The sequence below is a fragment of the Sorex araneus genome, chromosome 1 (genome assembly GCF_027595985.1).
Source record: "Sorex araneus isolate mSorAra2 chromosome 1, mSorAra2.pri, whole genome shotgun sequence".
Taxonomy (NCBI): domain Eukaryota; kingdom Metazoa; phylum Chordata; class Mammalia; order Eulipotyphla; family Soricidae; genus Sorex; species Sorex araneus.
In genome coordinates this window covers 269,213,764-269,239,269 of record NC_073302.1, presented here as the reverse complement: position 1 = coordinate 269,239,269, position 25,506 = coordinate 269,213,764, and the positions used below count along the sequence as shown (strand labels likewise).

General features: G+C 45.4%; 1 protein-coding gene across 4 annotated transcripts in view; it reads left to right on the top strand.

Moving 5' to 3' along the window:
• Nucleotides 1-25,506, top strand: part of KLF12 (KLF transcription factor 12) — a 724,988-nt gene that overhangs the window by 217,188 nt on the left and 482,294 nt on the right. For 2 of the 4 annotated variants that reach the window (XM_055142836.1, XM_055142605.1), the window contains exon 1: nucleotides 9,829-10,040. The exons of 1 other annotated variant lie outside the window; for it this stretch is intronic. The gene's annotated coding sequence lies outside the window, so the exon portion shown is untranslated. Of the gene's footprint in view, nucleotides 1-9,162; nucleotides 9,756-9,828; nucleotides 10,041-25,506 lie in introns of those variants that run through there. One more of the 4 variants, XM_055142658.1, reaches the window with a different exon arrangement.

The following is a 25,506-nucleotide window of genomic DNA, read 5'->3' as shown; positions in this document are numbered from 1 at the left end:
CTAATGTAGTAGGGATAAAAAAAACTAAATGAATAATGGCAAGTCGCTCTTAGGATAAATGATACTGAAGACTGATGTCATGATCAAATGATCAAAGGGAAAAAAAATCTACAATGAGATAATAAACCCCCAAAGAGGTAAGTCTCCCCCGCCTCCTCACCTCCCTCTGTCTGCCCCCACCCTAGAGGAGAGAACACCATAGGCCAGGCAAACTGCAACACAATGCAGGGGTGGGGAACACCAGGCGAAAGAAACCCAGTGGCTGGCCCTGAGTGTCTGGCCCTGGCCCTGGTGCATGATGGGATAGATACAGATGCTTCTCATGGCTGTTTGTAGCTCACCTACCTGTATTGAAAAGCTCATGAATGATATTATAAATATTTAAATGGCCCTTGGCAGAAAAAAGGTCCCTCACTGCTGTTAGAATATTGGGAATCTTTTATTTCTTAGGTTATGCAGAGACCTCTGGAACAGACTGCATGTTCTAAATTTTGCATGCATGTTATATTTCATGTTATTAAGAAATTAGGTCTTATCCACTCTTAAAGAAATCTTTAAGTGTACTCTCCTTAAGGAAGTCTTTGATAGTTCCAGATATAACTTATTTCACACTATTTCCATTTTCCCTCATATTTGTTACTCATTCGATTTGTCTAAACTCATTTTCTGCTTGTAATACTGAGGTCAGTACCTTGTACACAGTATGAAACTAAAGCGTATTCTATAAGTTATATATCCTTAAGGTGAATTAAATAATTTCCATGAGGATACACTTACATTTGTATGCTTAAAAAAGGCAAGGCTAGGGGCCAGAGAGAGAGAGTGTAGCAGGTAAGGCCCTTGCCTTGCACATATCCAACCTGAGTTTGATCCCAGGAGCACTGCAAAATTGATCGTTGAGTGTAGAGCCGTTATTAAGCCGTAAGCATAGCTGGGTGTGGCTATAGAAACTAACAACAAAAATGTGAAGATAATTGAAATCTGATATGCATTGATCTGATCTATTAAAATGTAGATTAGCTTCATTTATTATATTATAGATCCATTACCACTGCAACCTAGAAACTTGCATAGGTTTTTTTTAAATTTTTTAATTTTGCAATGCCAGCGATTATATTCAGAGACTCATGCATGTTTTCCAGGATGAAGCCATATCCCTGGCCTGCAGAGTGCTATTTTAAAAAATCATTTTGCATAAAAATTTTGCAAAAAAATTTAAGATATTTGTTGTGCATTTTACTTCTGGTCCTGAAGAATTAAGTTTGCTTTAATGTTGTGTACTTTTATCTAATCTTAAAGAGATAATATGTAGTGCCATTAAACAACTTTTAAGTGATTTAATATGTCTAGGCAGTGAAAATTAGGTAAAAATGCTCTGCATATTTTATACTTATTTATGCAACTTAACTTATAAGTTAAAGAAAATTTGCAAAAGGAGTATTTTCAGAGTCAATGTTCAAAGGTACTTTGAACTCAGCCCATCCCAGAGTCCTGCTTATTTTTTTGTTTGGTTTTTAGGCCACACCTGGCTGACTATTCCCAGGGCTGACTCCTGGCTCTGCATTCAGGGATTACTTCTTGTGGGCTCAGAAGGCCATATGGGGTCCGCCTCTCGCAAGGCAAGCACCCTACCTTATCCACAGTACTATTGCTCTGGTCCAAGCTTTGCTTATTTTTAACGTGTGTTAATTTTGAAATGGAAACTCAAGTATCTTACTCTATCGTGTTTTAATGCCATTCAATTTTGTATATTGTAATTTTTTAACTGGCTCATCTAGCATTCATTCATTACCAATGTGTAAAATAGTGTAATGGGGTAAAAGGTAGGCTTAATAAATGATTAAGATGTAGTTTTGAAAGGTCTCCTTGTGAGAGGGGCGCCTACCACATGTTTTGAAAGCAGAGATATGCTACAGGGCCTTAGAATAAGAAAGGGGGGACCAGAGCAATAGTACAGTGTGTAGGATGTTTGCCTTTACATGCTGCCAACCTGGGTTCAATCCCTGGCATCCCATATGTTCCCCCAACCCCCACCAGGAGTGATCCCTGAGCTATGAGTCAGGAAGAGGCCCTGAGCACCTCTGGGTGTGGTCCAAAAACCAAAGAGAAAAAAGAAAAAACCAGCCTGAGGGATGGTACAGAGTTTAAGGAACTTGTGTTACATGAAACTGAGCAGATTCAGTCACCAGCACCATAGGTGGTTCCCTGGGCACCGCCGGGAATAATCCCTGAAAACAGAGTAAGGTGTAAGCATTGAGCACTTCCTGGTGTGTCCAATCTCTCCTTGCCCCCTTCCCCCACCTTATAAAAAGAACAAGAGAGGGATTTTACATGTCTTCTATGCTTAAGTCAGTACATTTCACATTGGCTCAAGAAAGCATCCAACAATGGAAGATAGATATTATTTAAATAAGCAGGGAAAGCTGAGACTCAGGAATAATCAAAACCGTTTGCTCAGTGACCGAGTGTTATGTGCGTTCCATATAACCAAAGAAGTCCTAAGATGGGAAAGATAATTTACTTATTTATTTTGCTTTTTGGGACGCACCCAGCAATGTTCAGGGGTTACTCCTGGTTCTGTACTCAGGAATTACTCCTGGCAGTGCTTGGGGACCATATGAGATGCTGGGAATCGAACCCAGGTTGGTTGCGTGCAAGGCAAACACCCTACTGCTGTACTATCACTCCGGCCCCGGGAAAGACGAATTTTGCTGAGGAGATGACTGACATATCTATGTGTGTGGGTGTCATAGAATCATTCTGGCCAGTAGCGTTCACAGGAAGAAACGAAAAGGGGCCATCAAGTCTAGCAGAGAAGATAAGGTGTCCACCTTAGCCAGAAATAGAAGTCATCCCATTGCTCATCGATTTGCTCGAGCGGGCACCAGTAACATTTCCATTGTGAGACTTGTTACTGTTTTTGGCATATTGAATACGCCATGGGGAGCTTGCCAGGCTCTGCAGTGGTGTGGGCGGGATATTCTCAGTAGCTTGCCAACCTCTCTGAGAGGGACGGAGGAATCTAACCCGGGTATGAGATATAAAAGTGGGGGTGGGGCTTAAACACATGGTATATATTGACACTACTCTGTGGCCCTTTGGCTTTTAAATGCAGGCAGGCAGTAATTAAAGTTTTGCTGTAGGAGAGGTTGAATGGACCTGGGTGAGAGGCCAGTGGCCCAGGGTGGCAGGCTTGGAAGGGGATGTGACCGTGGAGGCCTGCCAGGCGGAGTCGTCAATGAAGCCTCTATGTAGAAACTTGAAAGGGACACGTATCCAAGAAGGGGACGAAGATTCTGAAGCTAGAAAGACAAAACTATATTGATTGCAGCTAAGTTATGAAATAGTGTTTTTCCCTAATTTCCAGAGAGCTCCTCATTTAAATGAAAACATGTTGTTTACTATGTAATCATATACCACCAGCCATTTACATTTATAGCAACACGTTTACATGCCTTTCTCATACTTAAGAGAATTCCCTATTGCTGCACTTTATTGCCAAAATAAGACAGCTGGAAAAAAGAAAAAGGAGGGACTGAAAACCTAACTGTATACACTCACTTCTGGTTCTAAAAGAAAACATCAGAACTGCCTTTAAAATTTTAGTTTTGGGAATAACCTTTCTTTTCACTTCTTTCAATAGCATTCTCACTTCTGCAAAGTGTCTCCATGTTCCCCTGCCTCTGCCAGAAATTATATTAGTGCTTAGTTATCAATGCACTCTGCGGCATCAACAGTCTAAAGACTTAAGGATTTCACATGTACATACAAGAGTCTTATCTTAAGGGAATGGGGGTATGGAATCAGTAAATTTCTTAACACTTAAAAAGATATTTGTATTCTGACACCATTGAAAGGAAAACTTAACTTCTGATCAAGAAGACCTGACAAAAAGTTTGTGGGTAGGTGACAACTACACTTCCAGTAACAACTTAAATCTGTAGTTGTGAGTTTTGCTGTTATATACATTAAATTAGATATATTAACTCCATTGATGGTGCTCTCTTTTATGCACTTTTATGGGTACTAGATAAAATAAATTTACTGTTTGTACTATGAATTGGAAACTCAAAGTACCACCCTTATCCTCTTAATTAACTCTTTTAAACAATTTTTCAGTCACTGTATCATTGTATCACTGTCATCCCATTGTTCATGGATTTGCTAGAGTGGTGGCCTGTAATGTCTCCATTCGTCCTAGCCCTGAGATTTTAGCAGCCTCTCTTTACTTATCCTTCCCAACGGTGCCACATTGGAGGCTCTTTCAGGGTCAGGGGAATGAGACCCATTATTGTTACTGTTTTGGGCATATTGAATACGCCATGGGGAGCTTGCCGGGCTCTGCTCTGCAGGCAGGATACTCTCAGTAGCTTGCCAGGTTCTCTGAGAGGGAGAACTAGACAATAATAGGTCCTCGAGCTTTGTTTTATAGTCTCTGGTTCTTGGACATTGATGCTATTACATGCCGCCAAGGAGGGGGGGGTGCGCAGTTTGTGGGTGTGACTGACTAATTACTGGAATAAAGGGGATCTGGGTGGAGGAGGCCTAGTCCCGATCCGAGCAGGCTTGGAGATCTCTGTCTTGGGTCCCGCACACCTGGGTTCCTCTGCTGGTTCCTTCGTGAGGCTCATCCAAGTGTGTGGAGAGTGGCCTTAAGCATCACTATGGGTGGGTTCCGGAGGTCTTTGGTTGCCAGGGCTATGATCGGGGTGGGGAGGGAAACGCAACCCGCTCCCTTTCAAGGGCCCCTGATGAAGACAGCCAGGTACGGGAGCAGGAGACTGCAATTTTGCAATAATCAAAACTTAAGTCAATAAACAGGGACATGGGTCATCATCTTTGACCCGAATTATCTTTTGGGGGATAGTTTTGTTTAAGGCTTGGGCCAGTCAAGAATGTCCAGGCCGCACTCCTGATAGTGTTGGGGGAATCATACATGTTGATGGTGGTTGAGCTGGGGTTGGCCACATGAAAGGTAAGTGACTTAACCCATGTATTATATTGTTCCATCTTGATTTTGTTTAATTGTATGTCCTATTTTTGGCAGAGCCACACACACCACTGCTAGGAGCTGGGATGCCCGGTTGAGGATCCCAGTCCTAAACAATGTTTAGGAATATTCCTAAGCATGGTGCTTCTGAGTGACTCCAAGTGGAGCTGAGGGGTCCTCGCAGTGATGGGGGTCAAACCCTTTGAGTTACCTTCCCGCCCCCAGTCATGATTTTAAACAGAATATATGTATGCATACAAATGTATGTATGTATGCAGAGCTCCTGGCAGCCAAAGACCTCCAGAACCCAGCCACAGCCATGCTCAAGGCCTCACGAGCCTCATGCATGAAGGAACTGGCAGAGGAACCCAGGTGTGTGGGACCTGGGGCTGAGATCTTCAAGCCTGCTCGGATCAGGACTGGGCCTCTTCCGCCCAGAAAGTAGCTAGGCGGTCACACTCAGAAACTGCCCTCGATGCTGTGTAATCCCATCAACGGCCAACATCCAGAGACTGCTGCACAACATCTTATAGCCTACTTCTCCCTCTTGGAGAACCTGGCAAGCTACTGAGAGTTTCCTGCCCGCATGGGAGAGCCTGGCAAACTCCCCATGGCATATTCATATGCCAAAACCAGTAACAATAATGGGTCTCATTCCCCTGACCCTGAAAGAGCCTCCAATGTTGCACCGTTAGGAAGGATGAGTAAAGAGAGTCTGCTAAAATCTCAGGGCTAGGACGAATGGAGATGTTACTGAGACCACTCGAGAAAATCCACCATTAACGGGATGATGATGATGATGATGATGTATCACATGGGCTTTGATTTGGCATGTATACTTCAACATTGACATAGTATGATATTGTAATTTCAACAATTTTGGGCCGGTGGTTAAGGGGACTGTTTCTCCCCAGCAGTGTTCTAGAATCACTCCTAATTTCTTTGGTGCTAGACCTGAGAAGCACTGGGGGTGGGGGCATATGGTGGCAGACTAAATTCAGGGCTTCAGGCATTGCACATGTTTTCCAACTCTTGATATACCTCCCTGGTCCAGTTTTCAACACTGTTACATGGTCCAAATTAATCACACTTGGTCAGAAAAACTTGCTCTCTTTACACTTTCCAATTTCTCACATCCCTACATATGGCAGATAAGAATGACTCATAAAGATAAACTTACCCCCTTCACTTTTCCCCTGTACAATTTCCCCTTCTGAAATTGTTTAAATCTCGGTTGTGCACAAAGAACTACAATGAAAGGATAGAAAATGGAAGCCTGTATCACACACCACACTGTCCAGTACCCTAATTCCCGTAACCTCCAAGCTACTTTACTGCTTCTGTTTTTGCTCCCCCACACCCATGCCTAGATCATACAGTTAAGAGACTCTTCCCTTTAAAAAAAAATGATTTTGGGCCACACCCTGCAGCGCTCAGGACTTACTCCTGCCTCTGCACTCAGGGATCACTCCTGGTGAGGCTCCTGAGACCATATGGGATGCGGGGGAATAGAACCCAGGTCAGCCACAGTGCAAGGCAAACGCCCTACCCGCTGTCCTCTTTCTGTCTGGGGAGTTGCCTTTACCATTTCTATTCTTCGTTGTCAATTAAAGAAAAAAAAATCTGCAAGGCCTTTTTCTAATACTCGATGTGCTTCCTTCTTGTATGCACAGATTCCAGATATTAACCTTGACCTATCCTTAATGCCCTCATCCCTCTGGAATGGATTGCTGTACTCGATTTTCTCGTTCTTCATTCTCTGAACGTGCCCTTGCTGTTGCCATCGGAGGCGAGAACAGTTTGGAATGCTTTTCCACGTGCAGCAGCACTCGCCGTAGAATATATTTATGGTCAGTCCGCCGCTCGGCTCTCTCGGAGGAGAGCTGTTAGTACAAGCACGGCCAGGATGACATAATTTCTTCGAGCATCTCTCCCCTATTACAGTTCAACTCACTTCCTTCACTCGCAGCCTCGCCCTGCCCCGCCTAGAGGGAAACTTTACTATGTGTCCAGCAGAGGCAAGTTTTTCCTTTAAATGCAGCGCATTTGTTGATATTCGGCGTTCTCCCAACTTGTCTGTTCCGTGCTCTTTCTATCCAGATGCAGAGGAGTTGAAAGGTTTTATTTTATTTATTTATTTTTAAATCCCGCGGCCAGCATCACATCACCCCTTCTGGCTGGGGGCCAGCGTTGCTTTCCCGCCCCCGTAGAGACCCCACCCAAGCTCTGGCCCCTTAAGCCTGCAGGTTCCCTTTTTTCTTCTTTTTCCTTCGAATCCACGAGTGCACCCCTATGTTCAGAGGTGGGTTCCCACTGCCAAGCCCCCCACCCCCACCCCGCCCCATCCCGTGCTTGCTTTCTCTCAGGTCGACTTCCCTTAATTAAGGAGTGGTCCAGAGTTCACAGCCACTTGCTCGCACGTCTCATTTGCAAATTTGGGCATCCCCGGGGCCGCGGTAGACCCCCTCCGCCTCCGTCCCGGGTTATTTTGGAGCCGCAGGCCCAGAAGCGGACTGGGGTGCAGTCCTGGAGGCTCGACCCACCTTGCCCATCCTCCAGAAAGGCGGCTTGACGGCAGGGGGGAGGGAAAGCCCCCCCCCTCCGGCCAGCGCAGTCTTTGTTTTCAGGAATAAAGCACCCCGGGCCTTCTGGGGTGGGTTCGGAACGTGCCACACAAAATGTAGGACACTGGCTTTCCCTGGCTCCAAGTCGTCGTCCCCCCCACCCCCCTCCCGCTCTCTTATTTCCTGTTTCTCGGGCCTCTCCCTCGTTTTTGCTTCCCACCCTACTTTATGCCACAAAAACGCAAACTTCCCCTTCGCCGCCTTCCCCCAGCTGGGCCGGGTTCCCACGCAGGGCGGGCCCCGGGGCACCGCGCCCGGGCGGGGAGACGAGGCGCAGAAGTCCGAGGGTGTCCGGCAGGCCGCGGAGCCCGGGCGCGCTCACCTAGGATTGTACAAATTAATAAATAAAGGGGAAAAAAAGCAAAGGAAAAAAAAAAAGGAGAAGGGGGGCGCGCACGCATTTCGCCTCCCTGTCCCGCCCCCGCGGATCGCTGCTTTCGCCCGGGTCCTCTCGAGCCCCCAGCGCGGCGCTGACCCCGCGCCCCCCTCCCGCCAGCCCCACGATCCGCTCGGTCTCGAGCCCCCGCCCACTTCTCGGACCCCCGGGGGCTAGCCCGGCCTCTCCCCCAGCGCGCCCCGGCCGCGCCCCCCCTCCCCCCGGTGGCCTCGGCCCGCGCCCCGTCCCCTCCTAGCAAGTTCCTGTGCGTCCCTAAAGAACTAGAGCGCGGGCGGGCGCCCCGGCTGCTCCGGCCGCTGAGCCCACACGGCTCCGCCTCGCCCCCCCCCATGCATCCCGCCAAGGTGAAGAAGCGCGGAGAGCAGGGGAGGGAGCGAGCGGGACGTGCGGGGCTCGGGCACCCAAACAATGCACCCCTCCCGTCCCCGCCCTGCCCCCCCCACGCGCCCGCCCCACCCACCGCGCCCCGCCGGACCTCATCGCGGGCCCGCGCGGGCGCTGCCCGGTGCCACCCCAGGGGGGCGGGCCGGGCCGGGTCCCCCCGCAGCCCCGCGCCCGCTCCGCCCACACCTTGGCAAGTTCGCCGGCGGCTGAGCCGCGGGGACCCCTCGGCCGCGGGGCCCCTCGCCCTGGCCGCGCGCGCGGGCGCGCGCGCGCCGGGGGTGCCCGGGGGCTCCGAGCTTTATTTGTCTGCCACCCGCTCCCCCCCACACACACCCCCTCGCACCACCACCACCACCAACACCACGACCATTCGCTTTTGCAGTTGCTGCCTGGAGCGCTCGGAACACAAAAGGGGTGGGGGGGACTTTCTGGCGGCGGCTCCGCCGGGCGAGTTGCAACCCAGGGGGTTCCTCCTGCCAGCGAGGCCCCCCTCTGCACCTCGGATCCCCGCCGCACCCCATCCCCACCCCCACCCCCCCCGAGTCGCCGGTTTCCTTCCCCCATCACCCCCCGCTAAGTGTCCCCAGGCCATGCGTAGGTTATTTGGGGTGCCGCAGCAAGGTGGTGCAGGTGAAAGGGAAGCGCGGCCGAGGCCCAAGGCCGCAGGGCGGGGGCAGGGGTGGGGCGGGGTGGGGCGGGCGGGGTGGAGGCGCCGCGGACCCACCCCCCAGCCCGCGGCCCGGGCGGCGGCAGGCGAGGGCCGGGCAGTGGGTGTTGCCTTCTACCTCTGCGAGCGGGGAGGGGTTAGTTTCCCACAGGGGATTTCAACCATCACACTTGGAGCCCGCCTCCTAATCCTCGGGCGGAGCGGCTCGGGGGCCCCATTTTATGGCAATAAAGCGACTTAGCGCCTGCTGAGCGCGCCCCTCCCCGCCGCCGCCCCCGCCCTCGGCCCCACCCCGGGGCTCGCCCGCAGCGACGGGGCTTTGTTTCGGGGGAGGAGGACCCCGGAGCTCTTTTGTTTGGGGGGTTTGGTGTTTGCACCACCCCCACCCCCCCAGCCTCACCCCATCCTCCCGCCCCCCCCTCTCCGCCACCTCACTCCACCCCACCCCACCCCACTCCACCCTACCCCACCCTACCCCACCCCACCCCACCCCACCCCACCCCTGCGCCTCTCCGGTTTCCTGAGCTGCGGGCTTGCAAGGGAAGGAGCGGCGGCGTCTTGCAACCCCCCTCGGCTGGGCCCCGGGGTAATTCGATGCGGGCCTGGCGAGGCTCCCCACGCTAGACCCGGGCTCGCGTCTCGGCAGCCTCCACCCACCGGCCCACCCTACATTTAGCGCATCATGTGATCCGGGTAAGTCATTTGCAAGTACAACAGTTCCCTGGGTTGCCCCCCATTCATTTCCTGAGAACTGCAGAGAGCAGCTGAGAGAGGCTCTGCCCGTGCGTGTGCGAGTGTGCGTGTGAGTGTGCGCGGGTGACGCCGTGTGTGTGTGTGTGTGTGTGCGTGCGTGCCAGAGTGAGTGTGCGCGCGCGTGTGTGTGTGTGTGTGCGCGTGTGAGCTCGAGAGAGAAAGGGAGAGAGAGGGGGACTCTGAGGGAAAGAAAACAATTTCTCCTGCTCTGCAGCTTCTGTTCAGGTCTGTGCCGATTCCGTTTCTTATCAAAATAAACAACCCCCCTCTCCCCCTTCTCTCTCTCTCTCTTTTTCTTTCTTTCTTTTTTTTTTGTCATCCCAGATCAGACCGTATTCTCTTAACATGTTTTCTTTTCCTTCTGTCATCTGCTCAAGTTAAATTATTTTGGTTGGTCTCTGTTCTGAAAGGGGGAAAGTGTTGGGAAGAGCGGGAGGGGGGCCGAGGGAGGACGATGCTATTGCAACGGCAGGAGCGTCGGTCGGATTCGTGGAGAAAAGAGGTCTTCCCCCCTCCTCATTTTTTTTTTTTAAGAACTTAGCAAGTAACATGAATTAAGCAAAAAAAAAAAATTTTTTTTTCTATCCCTAGAGGAATTGTAGGTTGCAGTGTTTGCCTTGACAGTTGCTAGACAAGAAAGGAAACACCCAGGGCTGAATCGGGGGTGAAGGGGCTTTATGGAAGTAGAGCCACCCCCTTCCCCCCTCCCCTGAGCACACCCCCCTCCCCAGCCCCCAGGAATAGTCCGGGTTCAGGGAGTCACTGCCGCACCGGGGCTGTGTGGACCGCCGCCGTGGGTGTGCGCTGGGGAAGAGCGGAGGCGAAGGGGTTAAGGCGGAGATGACACCGCTGGCATGAATAGTGGTCCTGGTGCTACATTCATTATTGTCTCTGGTCGTAATGATGTGTAACTGTCACTCGCTACCGTGCCCGGCCCATCGAAAAGTAGCCAGGGGCTGGCCCGTGACTGTTAGTTTCAATTACGGGGGATCTGGCCGGAGTTGACAAGGGGCAACTTTGCACGGCCACCCCGGGCCGGCGGGGCGGTGGAGCGGCCTGGGAGCCACTTCTTGCCGTCCAAGCTCGCTGGAAGGACTCGGACTTGACCTCGGCGGACTGTAGTTGGTGTTCACGTTAGATGCTCCCCTGCCGGGAGAATCAATCCTGCTTTTGTTGGGGAGAGAGAACTGCCTATTAGAACTTTGCAAACTTTTATCTTTGGGGAAAAGGGTGGGGTGTGCACTCAACAGTTCTGTGGCGTTGCGTTAGGGCATCGGAGGCAAAGGCTCGGAAAAAGTCCCAATTCCTTTGTTATATGCCCTGCAGCCTCCCAGCCCCCTCCACCCTGCGCTTTTTGCATACTTTAATAATAATAGCCTTAATTCGGCTGATAAAAGGAGGGCTGTGTTGGGTGAAAGAGTATTAGTACAACGGAATGTGTAATCTGGATAAACTGTTTGGGTGGTTAATATTGTCAGCTCTCTAATTTTACTGTACAGATGGTTTAAGTATCTGGTTGTATATATGGATTGTTTTAAGCAAGTCCACTGGCTAATAGAATTCTCCGCCAGACACTCGGATGTTTTATTTTAAATCAGCTCTACTGTTATCTGTTCCCTGTAACACCGAGAACAGCAGCACTATTTACATATAGTGCATGTGCATCTAGTGGCTTCGTAGACATCTGCCAATCAGATACACGTCACTATGCAAACCCACCTCGATGGCAGCATGCCCTTTTCTGACTGGAGGATAGAGTTGTTTAGTGAAGTAAATGCTTTGAGAGAAATGTGACTTTTAACAGCTGACTGCTTGTGATGAGAACAGGAGTGGTCACTTGGAAGAGTGGGAGCGTTCCATCTTTTAGGCAGCACTCTTTGGAATTGGCATTTAATGAAAAACATGAAGCCCCCTCCCCCAACCAGAGCCTCCCCCAAAAGATGCTGCTTGTGTCACTTGCAGGTCTTATGTACGTATTGCTTAACACACACACACACACACACACACACACACACACACTACACAGAGAGAGAGAGAGAGAGAGAGAGAGAGAGAGAGAGAGAGAGAGAGAGAGAGAGAGAGAGAGAGAGAGAGAGAGAGAGATTGGTTGCCCTAAAGGAGTAGGTACACTTTTCAGCTAGAAAATGCTTGATTGTAAAAGCTTAGAAATAGGGTGTTGAAGGACGAACATTTCAGTTGCATAAGTTATATCTTTATCGCTGCAGCTTATTCTTTCTTGTGACTAGCTTGAGAGTCTGAAACACTGTTGGGTTTAAGAAAGAGTAATTTGAGAACAGGAGATTTGGCAGAAACTTATATTTAGGAAAGAGGTTTATTCCCCCCCCCCCACCTTCTAATTAATAACAGTTATGACTTCTGCTTAAACTGGTAAAATTGGGAATATTTGCAGAAAAAATTTTCAACATTTGTGAACTAAAATACTACCTAGTGCAGTCCGTGGCTGGAAAAATAGGACAATCTTGAAGGATTTCTATTTATTTTTGAAGTTCTTCAGCTTTTTATCTATTAATAATTCACATTTAAAGGAAGCTTCTGTTTGTCAAACTTTATTTTGGAATGCTTGTCCGACTTTTCATTGAATGAAAATGTTTGTACTAACGATTCCTCAGTATTTTCCTTCTCCGGAAGTCCCTTTTCAAGAACTGAATGTCGTTGGGGAGAAACTGGTCCTGGTATAGCTTTTGAGACCTTGACCTTAGCAACTCTTGGCTGGCGCTTGTTTACTACAGCGTCAGCCTATGAGTGGACCGAATAGGAAGGGACTGCAAACGCTGAGCGGCTCCCTCTCTCCAGGCCAAGGGAAAAAACAAATCAGGATGCTTGCTGGGCATTGTGAGAAAGTCCCCAAGCATATAATAGCAGACGTATTCTGATCCCTTAAGAATATATGTATGTACCCTGGGGATGACCGACCTTGCTCCTGTGAAAGGCAAACGTTCCCTCGGACAGCTTCTGAGTGAGTTTCAGATGGTATAGCACCCAGCAGACTGTTCTCAGCCAACTGGAACAATTTGCTCTTTAATATAGGTGAGTGTTTATGTCTGCAAAAAATGATGTAGTGCTCAGGCCGATAAACTGCTAACCCTATATACTAGGGTATTTTTGAATCAAGCCTTGGCTGGTTAATCTAGATTATTGAGTAACCTTCCCAGAGAGGCCGTGTGGTTAAACAGTTGCACATACAAAAAGGTCCCAGACATTTTCTCCATTGCACCAAATGGAATTTCATTTTTTATAGTGAAACCACATTAGAAAAAATCACATTAAATTGGGTGTGTCATGTGGCTAGTTTTCCTTATATTGTGAGTGAAGCAGTTTTTAGAGGGAAAACTTCAACCTGATAATCAGTGTACTCATGCACAATAGTTGCATTCTACCAAACTGGACAAACTCATATGAAAAGTTCTTCCTCTTGCCCTCTTTTTAAGTCAGTAACTTTCCCTACGATGCTTCTAGGTTGGCTTATAAATGAAAGCTACCCCCTCCCCAGTTTTATTCAGAATTCACCCTGTGCATTTCTCTTAGAAGAGACTCATTTTTGTAAATCTTTCCTGAAATAGGCTGCAATAGCTTCCCTGTAGCATTTCTGTGTTAAAAATACCATGCTAGCAGAGCAGCTATCTCTTTCTTTGCATCCAGCGCTCACTTATTTTCCTGTTCATTTGTATTTATTTTGAAGTCTACAAAGTTATGTATGGCTGCATAACTTCTATGCATAATGTCCTTGCGTTTTAAGCATGCTTGTCAGGATTCTTAGTGTAGGGTTACTACATTTCGTGTAGCAAATCGTTCCAAAGGAGACAGAATACAAGGGTTAAGACTATTAAAATTAAACTCTGGCAATACTCTTAACTGCAGCTTTACTCCTTGTACCACATGGACCACAACCATCTCTCCCAGATCAAAAAGCAGTTGATGGCAAGTCTCCACCCAGATGTCAGCAGCCTTAGGCATTGCAGGACCTGCTTGGAGCCTGACTCCCCAGCCGGTCCCAGAACTGCCTGACTTCAAGCAGTCAGAATTCATTTTCAGGGCCTCGCCCAGCCACACCCCATCTGATGTCAGCCTTTGAGTTCCTGTGGTGAAGAACACATGCTGTGGATTAAATGGTTGCTTTCTGTATATATTCTCAGTAATTATGTTACAAAAGGATTTTTTGGTTTGGGGTGTTTATTGTCATAAAAAGCCCTGCTTGAGTAGTCATATTGTTCTATAAAATTTGTTTTGGTTTGGCAGTACTTTACAGGATATTCACCCAAAGAATTCTGCTCTGGTATGGCTTTTCTTCCTGTCTTTATTTTATTACTATTATTATTTTTTAAAACAATACATTCATTTTGTACCTAGTTTCATGGCATGGCTACTTGAGTATTATTAGTGATGATCAGAGTCATTCAAATAGCATGGAAGGTGGGGGTGGGGGTGGGAGACGGCGTTCTCTAACCAGAGAGATAATAAGTGGGTCAGGCAGATGCCTTGCCTCTGGTTAACCCGGGTGGGACCTCCAGCTCTGTATCTGGTCCCCCAGCACCCACCTGGAGAAGTCTCTGAGCACAGAGCCAGGACTAAATCCTAAGCACTGCTGAGCGAGGCCTCCACATCACCCCTCCCCCAGCCAAAAATAAAAAAACACCAAAAAACCGAAATGAGAATTATTTTGTTTTTTTACCCTGTTCTCAGCAAAGGCAGTCAGTGCTGCCACGACTCTTTGCTGGCCTGGATAGCCAGGGATAGTGTATATTGCCCTTACTGTGCTTATAAATATGCAAGGACTCCTGTATGAGGTCAGTGTTTACTATATGATTCGGATCCTAAGTGTGTATATGAATCTGTACTTATGGACTTGAGATGTTGTGTTGCTATATAGTGCTTACCCCAGTACCATGGGTGTTTTGATTAAGAATCATGGTCTAAGGCCGGGCGATTATCTGTCACCTCAAAGCACCCCGAGCATCCCCAAGAGTGACCCCCAAACTGTAGCACTCTCCCACTGTCCTCCCCTTGTTCATTGATTTGCTCCAGCGGGCACCAGTAATGTCTCCATTGTGAGACTTATTATTGTTTTTGACATATCGAATACACCACGGGGAGCTTGCCAGGCTCTATTGTGTGGGTGGGATACTCTTGGTAGCTTGCTGGGCTCTCCAAGAGGGACCCAGGTCGGCCGCTTGCAAGGCAAACGCCCTACTCACTGTGCTATCACTCCAGTCCCCAAACACTGAGCAGAAAGTCACCCTTGAACAGCACTAGTGTGGCCCCCAAACAAAACTGCATCATAAAGTTAGGGTCTAAAGCTTTCTCCTCCCCACACACTTGTATAAAAATGAGGGAAAAAAAGACAAGTGTATTTTGTATCCAAATTCTGTGTTTAATAATAGTAGTCTCACTTTATTTCAAGATTAACATGCAGACTCCAACATGCTATTGAAAATAGCTGTGCCCAAAGGAAATAAACTGATAGACCTCAGTGACAACCAAGACAAATTATTGTAAAAAAATAAAATGACTGTGAAAACCTTCATTTATTTCCTAATCAGCTCTCTGCCTAGATAATCCATCCAGGAATCAGGACTGATTTTTTTTCTTTTTTTTTTTTTTTTTTTTGTAGCAGAGAGCATGCAGTTTTGAGTCTGATTCCCTAACTTCATGACCTTGGTGATGTTTTTGAACCTCTTCCAGTCTATGAAAAGGGAAAACCCTATGTTGTCAATAGAACTGTATGAGGGCAAGAAGAGATAATTTGTATAAAAATAACTTTATAAAGTTGGTGACTACTGATTTGACAGGCAGCCCCCTCCCCCACCGCCCTGAGAAGAATGAACTTTCCAGGCTCTTGGAGTGAGCATATAAATTACACTTATGGAGAAGGAATTTCCGAGTGTGGGGAGAAAACTTCTGGTAGTCAAAGGTCAGGAATTCCATTCCTGTCTTGCCAGAGTTTTGCTCTGACCTTGAGAAAGTCACTCTTTTAAAAAAAGTTTCTATGTAGCTGGTGTTAGAAGTTACTATTAACATTTATTTGTGTAATGCAGGTGAAGTCATGAAACTTTTCTAAAGAAAAGACACTTAAAAATACAATCCCTTTGACCATTTGTTTACAGAAAATAGAAAGCAAACAGCAGTGATTATTTAGGGATCATAAACCCTCAGGCTGCATCTTTAATCAGTCAACTAAAACTTTTATCACTGGTCATGTCATTTAAAAATACCCTTAGTTTTTTTCTTTTTTTTTAAATCATTAAATTTGTGCTATTGTACTATAATTTAGAACAGTCTATTGAACGGCAAATCCCCAGTTAAGCCAAGATTCTGTTGATTAAGCTATGTCTAATTTATGGCTTAAATCTCTTGCTTGGACTCAAATATTGTTACCAAACAACACACACCCAAAAAGAAGGGAAGGTTTTATTTTATTTATTTATTTATTTGCTTTGCTTTTTTGGGTCACACCCGGCAATGCACAGGGGTTACTTCTGGCTCGTGCACTCAGGAATTACTCCTGGCGGTGCTCAGGGGACCATATGAGATGCTGGGAATCGAACCGGGTTAGCCGAGTGCAAGGCAAACGCCCTACCCGCTGTGCTATTGCTCCAGCCCCAAGAAGGAAAGCTTTTAAAATGTGTTTGAAAATATATTTGATGTATTTTATTCATATGTGCGTTTTTCTGCCACAAGGTTTTTATGTACACAAATACAAGAAAAATAAGATTATTAATTTACGGTTTCTCTTCCGTTGCATTTACTCCAGTTAGAAATTAGTCTCATCTCCCACCCCACTCTCCCCACCCCCCCACTGCACTGATATTTTTCTTCTTCTCTTTTGGTTTGATTTTTGAGCCACACCCAGTGGTGCTCAGGGGCTGTTTCTGGCTCTTTACTCAGGAGTGACACCTGGCGGTGCTCAGGGAACATGGTGCTGGACATTCAACCAGGGTCATGTCCACAGGCTCTTCTGTACTATCCCTACACACTGTTTCTGTTCCACGTGACATATAACTCCTGTCCATGTTGCAACTATCATGATAAACACACTTTCCTGGAAGCTTTATTTATAATCCCTTGCTTTAAGAAACCACTGCATTCCAGTCTGGACTTATAAGCACGATACTCTTTTTTTGTGTAATTTTTTTTTTTTTCTTTTTGGGTCACATCCAGTGAGGCTCAGGGGTTATTCCTGACTCTGTACTCAGAAATTACTCCTGGCAGTGCTCAGGGGACCATATGGGATACTGGAAATTGAGCTTAGGTCGGTAGCGTGCAAGGCAAACGCCCTACCCGCTGTGCCATTGCTCCAACCCCTGTGTAATTGTTGTTACTTGCTTTGTTGCTTCCCAATCATAAGCCTCATGAGAGCAGGAAATGAATCTTTTTTCCTAGCCTTTTTGATGACTTCTAACAGTGCCGGAGATAGTGATGGATCAGTTAGTGCTAAAATACTTCTTGAAAGAACAAATTGAGGGATGCAGTCTATCTGATCATCTTTTCAATAGTTAAATGCCAATATGTATCCAGAGTCATTTTCTACCTAAATCTTTTCATCTCTAGCTAGATATATTCAACTCTGATAGCCATGATGATCTTCACTTTATTACCCTGAATTTGTGTTTGAAATGTTCTTGCAAAAATGAAGCTTTACAGCGGAGTCAGACAGTTTGAGTTATCTTATTTGGGCAAATTAATTCTTTAAGTATCAGTTTATTCACAGGTAAGTGAAAACAAACAACAAATATTGTTGATGTTGAAGGTGTTTGGGCAGGGGGAGATAAAAACTGATTGTGTCTGAAAAGCATCCAATACTATTTAATACTTAATAAAAGTTGGTGTCCTCTCTTTTGTTGTTGTTGGCTTTATTAATTTTTTTATTTGGTCTTTTAGGGTCACACCCAGCGATGTTCAGGGGTTCCTCCTGACTCTGCACTCAGGAATCACTCCTAGCAGTGCTTGGGGGACCATGTGGGATGACGGGGATCGAACCCAGGTTGGCCGCGTGCAAGGCAAACATCTTACCCACTGTACTATTGCTCTGACCCCTGGTGTCATCCTTTATAGTGATGGCTTGCTTAAAAGTAGCCTTTCAGTTTGGGGGAGAGAACTCATAAGCTTGCATGCGCGAGGACCCACATTGGATTCCCAGCACCTCACACCCACCCTCCAGCCCCACTAGGCTTGGCTCTGGTGGCCCCAGCAGCAGTGCACTGTTGGCCGAACACTGAATCATCTGGCCCAGAGAGCTGGTCTGAGTATCTGGAAGCCAGCCAGTGGCCCCTGGGGGACCCGTGAGCACTGCTTTGGAGACTCCCCCTCTCCCAAAATAGCCATTCAGGATTTTTTTTTTTTTCTTTTTGGGTCATACCCAGCGATACGCAGGAATTACTTCTGGCTCGGGGGACCATATGGGATGCTGGGAATCGAACCTGGCTTGGCCACGTGCAAAGCAAATGCCCTTCCCGCTGTGCTATTGTTCCAGCCCCAAAATAGCCATTCGGAATGAATGATAACTATAAAGTGAAATAGCTACAGCTAGCATACATTACAGAAGTTAGGTACTTTCTGTGTGCTTCCTATGTGCTCACTTATTTAGTCCAGTCTTGAGTAAAAGGGTGTGTATAGTTGATTTTTGGCTAATTGACACTTGAAGTTCTATGGGTCGAGACCTCTGGATTTTTATTATGAACAGTGAGTCTTTTGTTTGTGTGTGTGTTCTGGGGTTGAGAATTGGCAGTACTCGGGACCTACTCAATGTGTGGGGTCACCCTTGGCAGTGCACAGGACACCATGTGTTGCTGGGAATCAAACCCGGGCCTCCTGCATGCAAAGTATGTGTTCCAGCCCTCTGAGCTCTTTCCCTTTCCTTGTCATTTTTTGCAAAGGTCCTGTCTGATGGAGCTGTCTTACCAGAAACAGATCCCCAGCCTCTCCACTCCTCCTGGGTGACGTCACTTTTCAGCAGAGCAAAAATTACCTGAAAGTTTTCTTTTTCTTAAAAAAAAAAAAATGGGGAAATGAAAGTGCTGGTTCTAGTTATGAGAAGCATGCTGCGTTATCTCAATACCCAACTGAGTCAGAGAAATCATTAGTATGCAGAACACTGAAGCTTTATTGAAAGTTTTTAATGGACAGAAGATGATACGTTGTAAAAAATAATAAGGTGGAAGAGTATACAAAGTGCTCTACATCTCTGTTTAATGACAGCATGCAACAATGATAATGACAGATTTTGTAATTTTTTCCCACTTGTCTCTGGGAATGTACCTCCTAAAAGAAGCCACGCCCACCTTGCCAGGCACATTTGCATTTAAAAAAAATGTTAGGGGCTGGAGTGATAGTACAGTGGGTGAGGTGCCTGCCTTGCCCGGGCAGTCCCGGGTTCCATCCCTGGCATCCCATACGGACTCCTGAGCACCTCCAGGAGTGATTCCTGGGTGCAGAGCGGGGAGTCACCTCTGAGCATTACCAGCTGTGGCCTAACCACCTGCCTCCTCCTTTTTTTTTTTTTAATGAATACATTTGGGCAGAATCCTGAAGAAGGTCAGTTATAGCTAGAGGGTCAACATTGCCCTCTCCTCAAACTTTGCTTTTTTTCTGGTTTCTATTTGGGAAGGTGGTTAATTTATTAATTAATTTATCTATTGATCTCCCAGGGCTGGAGCGATAGCACAGCGGGTAGGGCGTTTGCCTTGCATGCGGCTGAACCCGGGTTCAATTCCTCCGTCCCTCTCGGAGAGCCCGGCAAGCTACCAAGAGTATCCCGCCCACATGGCAGAGCCTGGCAAGCTCCCCCTGGTGTATTCGATATGCCAAAAACAGTAACAACAAGTCTCACAATGAAGACATTATTGGTGCCCGCTCCAGCAAATCGATGAACAAGGGGACGATGGTGCTACAGTGCTACATTATATGTTACGAATATAGGTGCCTTTTAGTTTCTGTTTTTTGTACACGTGGAAACTGATTTCCGTGGAGTTAAGCAATGCAGTCTTGGTCAGTAACCAGTAAACTATTTGATTTGGTTCTTGGACCAAATCCAGCAGTGTTGGGGGTCATTCCCTGCTCTGAGCTCAGGAGACGGTGCCCTGCTGGTTGTCTAACTGGGTTAGACCGCAGGCAATGCCCACATGCCAGGTAAGCGCCCAAACCTCTGTCCTCTCCTCCCGCCCAGCAGTTAGCCTGAACAGATTAGCCACTGGACAGCCTTTGAACTTTCCCCTCTGCTGCTGGTCCCTCTCTCTGGCATTTAATGTGATATTCTAAGGTTTGTCTTCCGGTGAAGGAAAACAATGGGCCTATTATACATTGTCTTTGAGGCTATATTATTTATGAGGTTCTATGGTCAAACTGCATTTACTAGAACAAATTTACTGAAATATTTACTTCAGTGTAGAAGCCAAGTCAGTGTTTGCTGTTACATGTACTGAAGCAAATGATGAAACCTAATCCCTAAAAAAGTATTTTAGAAGGTAATTAATACAGGATTTTTGCACAGTGATAATAGTTAGCCAGTAAGGTTGCCCAATAATTATTTCACTGTTTGATAAAGCTATTTAAGTTAGGCATAATAAAAGCAGTACAAAACATCTAATCTTTTTTTAAAAAAAATTCCTTACATATCCATCTGACCTCGACTTATTTAACTTTGGCTCTCTATCTACAGTCCTGCATGAAAATGTGCTACAGCATTATCCGTGACCTGAAAATCAGGTTGAGGAAGTGAGACCATGTAGAAATTAACATACAAAGTAATTCGTAATAAATGGAGCAAGTGCTGAAAGCTGCTTAAACAAAATGCGGAAAAAATTGCTTCAGTCGGGGTAATTTAAAAGTGTCAAAAATTTTGCTATGTGGCAGAAATATTTTAATTTTTTTAATTGAAGCACTGTGATTTACGAGGTTATTCATAGTTGAGTTTTGAGCATGGAGTATTCTAGCACCCATCCCATCGCTAGTATCTACTTCCTTCCACCAGTCCGTGGTTAAGATGAATTTATGACAAAAAGTTTACTTTTAAGATGCCTCCTCGTCTCCCCTTAACCCCCAGCCCTTTTTTTTTTTTCCCTTTTAAAATTTTGGGCCAAACCTGGTGGTGCCCAGGGACTCAGCATCATTCCTGGTGGAGCTTGAGAGACCATTGTGGGGGGGACCAGGGATCATACTAAAGATGGTTATGTGCAGGATGAGGACACTAACCATTGTACTATCTCTTCAGCTTGAAAAGTGGTCAGTTTTACAGAAGGTTACAGTCATTTATAATTTATCAGAGTGTGGCTGGAAGTGATATATTATTTATTGGTTTCCTTTTTTTTTTTTAACTTTTGGGCCACACCCGGCAGTGCTCAGTGGTTACTCCTGACTCTTGTGCTCATGTATCACTTCTGGCAGCTCTCAGATGACCACGTTTGGTGCCAGGATGAAACTGAGGTCTGCTGTGCGCAAGTTGGTGCTTTACCTGAGGTACTCTCTCTGGCATGAAAAAATGTACATAGTTTGGAAATTAAGACAGAATACTTGAGAGATCTGTGATAGCAAAACAGTTGTTTCGTATTTGATGACACATAGCGTAGTTTCGTTCTCATCCTGGCAGTTGGGTGAGGTAGATTGGGGATATGTTACTGCTTCATTGATAAGGATAGTAAAGGTAAGAAATGGGAAAATAATTAGAAGACATGCAGTTAAATCTAGAACCTTGAAATTTTAGCACCAGAACTCCTACTTTGATTTAATCTTATCACAAAAATTGAAATTTTATGAAAGATGCCACTGCCTTGTGTCTAACTCATGTGGGATGTTCATTGGTGAATTGATGAATTCCTATCTCTTTCTAAAAATGACCTTTAAAGGAGCATAAAAGTTCCCACGTTTAACATCAGAGAGACGGGCCCGACCAGTCCTAAAAGGCACTGCAGATAAAAGCTTTCATGTTCTGTAGAAAATCAGGAAGATGCTTCATCACCTACCATGAACCTGAACTTGTGCCTGGTACAGGGAATACAAAGGCACATTAAATATTGGCCCAGGCCTGATGTGTCAATGCATATATGATGTATGATCATGGCAGGTGGGAAAGGTAGAACATGGAAGAAGTGGCATAGCTAAACCCAGTGGAATCCCACTGGTGTATTCTGGTTTATTTAGTTTTCTTAATGCAGGTCTTTAATGTGCCTTGAAAAAATGCCCCAGATATATTTAGAGTTACTCTTTTAAGTAGTTTCATCAGAAAAAATCCTTTCCCATTAATGCACATGATTTTTAAAAGCTTTTCCTATTTAACAAAGAAGTTTACTGTGTATTGTACAGAAAATGTGCATAATACATTTAAAAGACATCTCTAATGCTTAGAACCAACTCTGCAGTGGCTTGGTTTATAGAAGTTTACTGGAAGTTTCTCCTTTCCTGATGTAGTTTTTCAAAGGAGCACCAACTTAAGAGCTGTAGGAAATAGTTTTGCTTTGCAGAAATGAAACAGGTGATACAAGTATATCTTTCTGATAAAAGTAGAAACAGATCTGTGGAGATTTACCTCCTATATTATCTCTCTAACTCCGATCTGTCCCACTTTTAATGTAGTCCATAGTTTTCTCAGTAAGTATCAGTTCCATCTTTGTCATATCTTGTGTTTTCATGTATTCTGTATAATACTTGATTTTTAAAATTTGTTTTTAATACCTATATTTTAATTATTCTATTTTTAATGGGCTGGAGCGATAACACAGTGGGTAGGGTGTTTGCCTTGCACGCAGCTGACTCGGGTTCAATTCCTCCGTCCCTCTCAGAGAGCCCGGCAAGCTACCGAGAGTATCCCGCCCACACGGCAGAGCCTGGCAAGCTCCCTGTGGCGTAGTCGATATGCCAAAAACAGTAACAGCAAGTCTCACAATGGAGACGTTACTGATGCCCGCTCTAGCAAATCGATGAACAACGGGACAACAGTGCTACAGTGTTACTTTATTTTTAATACACATGATTTAGTACTTGTAATAGTTGTTTCCTTTGTAATTAACTTAGAGGTTTTAGATATTTTTCTATTGAGATTATATATATATATACACATATATATATGTATATGTATATATAGATATATATTTTGCTTTTTGGGTCACACCCGGCGATGCACAGGGGTTACTCCTGGCTCTGCACTCAGGAATTACCCCTGGCGGTACTCAGGGGACCATCTGGGGTGCTGGGAATCGAACCTGGGTTGGCTGAGTGCAAGGCAAATGCCCTACCCGCTGTGCTATCGCTCCAGCCCCAAGAGATAATATGATTTTTAATTCTGCTAGTATAGTGAGTTAATTACATTTAAAAAAACGTACCTGTATATGATTTTGTAACCTTTCAAAGCCCACTTAAGAGGTCTCTGAGCCCACCGAGCAGTTCTTAGCTAATGTGGACAGTGGTTCAGTGCATGGGTTCGAGAATGCTGTGCTGCTCCTGTTCCAGGATGCTAGGGGTCCTTTTGGTACCAGGATGGAACTGGGCTTGGCTGCCTGCAAGGCTTAGCCCTGTACTAGCTCTCTGGCCACCATTTGTTACTCGTTTTCTAGTTCCCAGAGATGGATGCTTAGAATACTTATTGGAGATTTTTTTTTTCAAATACGCTATAAATTTTATTCTCAGCCCTGTTACTTTAAACTTTCATTTGGTACAAATGATTTTCTAATTTCCATCGTGATTTTTTCTTTGACCAGGATTTAGAATAATGCTGTTTTCTGTTCAAATACTTGGAAATTTTGCCGACATCTTTCTTGGTATTGGTGTCAAGTTTAATTCCACGGTTTTGGGGAAATGTATAATACTAATTTTAAAAAATGTGTTGAGAATGTACTTTTTGTTGCTGTTGTTGTTGGGGGCCCACACCCAGGGATGCTTTGGAATTAATCCTGGCACTGTGCTCAGGGTACCATATGGAATGCAGGGGATTGAACCCAGGTTGGCATTGGGTAAGGCAAGTGCCTAACCTGCTGTCAGGAGCTTACCTCTGCTAATAGACACTATTAGTGAGGGTTACATGAGCTGTTAAAAGCAATATATTCTGCCATTGTTGGGTCGAGTATTCTACAAGTGTCCATTAGGTATTATATTCCATATATATTAACTGGCCAACCAGGCTTGTCTAATGAACTTTTTCTAGTTCTATTTATTGATCTTCTGTTTTGTTAATTATTGGAAGAGGAGGGTATAATTAAAGACAATTGTGATTTTAATATAATCAAATTCTCTTTAGTCCATCAGTTTACCTTTATGCATTTTTTTTTTTTTAAATGAAGGCCTTACCCGTAGTGTTCTAGGTCCCACACCTGCACACCCGTGATGCAGGGGTGACTTTCACAGCTTTAAACAGTCTAGCTGTGTGCTTTACCAATTGATCTGGCTGCCTCATCCAGCTTTATGTGTTTTGAAGCTCAGTTATTAGGTATACATACATTTAAGATTGTTTTGTGTGTTCTAAAGCTATTAGGTACACATATATTTAATAAGATTGTTTTGTGTAGGTGAATTGCTCCCTTAATTATTTTAGTAATAAAGCTCCTTTCCCCTTGTTAGTATATATAATAGGGTATTATTATTATTTCTACCCAGATTTTTTCCAAACTTTTGTTTTAGTTATTTAACTGTTTACTTTGAAAAAAATTTTTGTGTGTATTTGATTTTGGTTACGTTTAGGGTGTTTTGTTGTTATGTTGTTTGTTTTTTTGTTTGGGGGTCACACCAGAGCTTACTCCTGGCTCTGCACTCAGGAATCACTCCTGCTGGTGCTCTGGGACCGTATGTGATGCTGTTTGAGGCTAGTCCCTACCTGCTATACAGCCGTGCAAGCCAAATGCCCGATTGGCTGTCCTGTGCTTCCAGTTCCGGCCCTGTTTTTGTTTTTCGGGTCATACCCAGTGGTGCTCAGAAGTTGTTCCTGGTTGTGCTCTTGGGACCATATCATGCCCGGGATTGGACTTTGACCTCAGCGTACCAAGCATGCATTTTGCCCATTGAGCTCTCTCTCTGGCTCTGAACTTTTTCTTTTTTTTTTTTTTTTGATGGTTAGATTTCTATTAACTTGTTTTATTTTCTTTTTATACGGAGTTTGTTGTGGGTCTTTTGTTGTTGTTGTTGTTGCTGTTTTTTTCTTTTTTTGCCTTTTTTGAGCTTTGTGGTGTGTGTGTGTTTGTGTGTGTGTGTGTGTGTGTGTGTGTGTGTGTGTGTGTGTGTGTGTGTGTGAGATCTTTCCTGTGGACTTACTAGTTGCATCTCTTTGTTATTTTTAGTGATTACTTTTGGGTTTACAATAGACCTGTTTAGTTATCTCACCATCTACTTTCAGGTGATACCGTACCACCTCCTGGATGATGTCAGAATACTTGCTGACTTTTTTTTTCTGTTGTTCGTGCTATACTCTTAATATATTTTTATATATATTTATAAATCATGTTCCTTGCTTGGACTGGAGCAATAGCATAGCGATAGGGCATTTGCCTTGCATGCAACTGACCCAGGTTTGATTCCTCTGCCCCTCTCGGAGAGCCTGGTAAGCTACCAAGAGTATCTCGCCCATATGGCAGATCCTGGCAAGCTACCCGTGGCATATCCGTTATGCCAAAAACAGTAACAACAAATCTCACAATGGAGACATTACTGGTTCCTGCTTGAGCAAATCGATGAGCAACGGGATGACAGTGACAGTGAC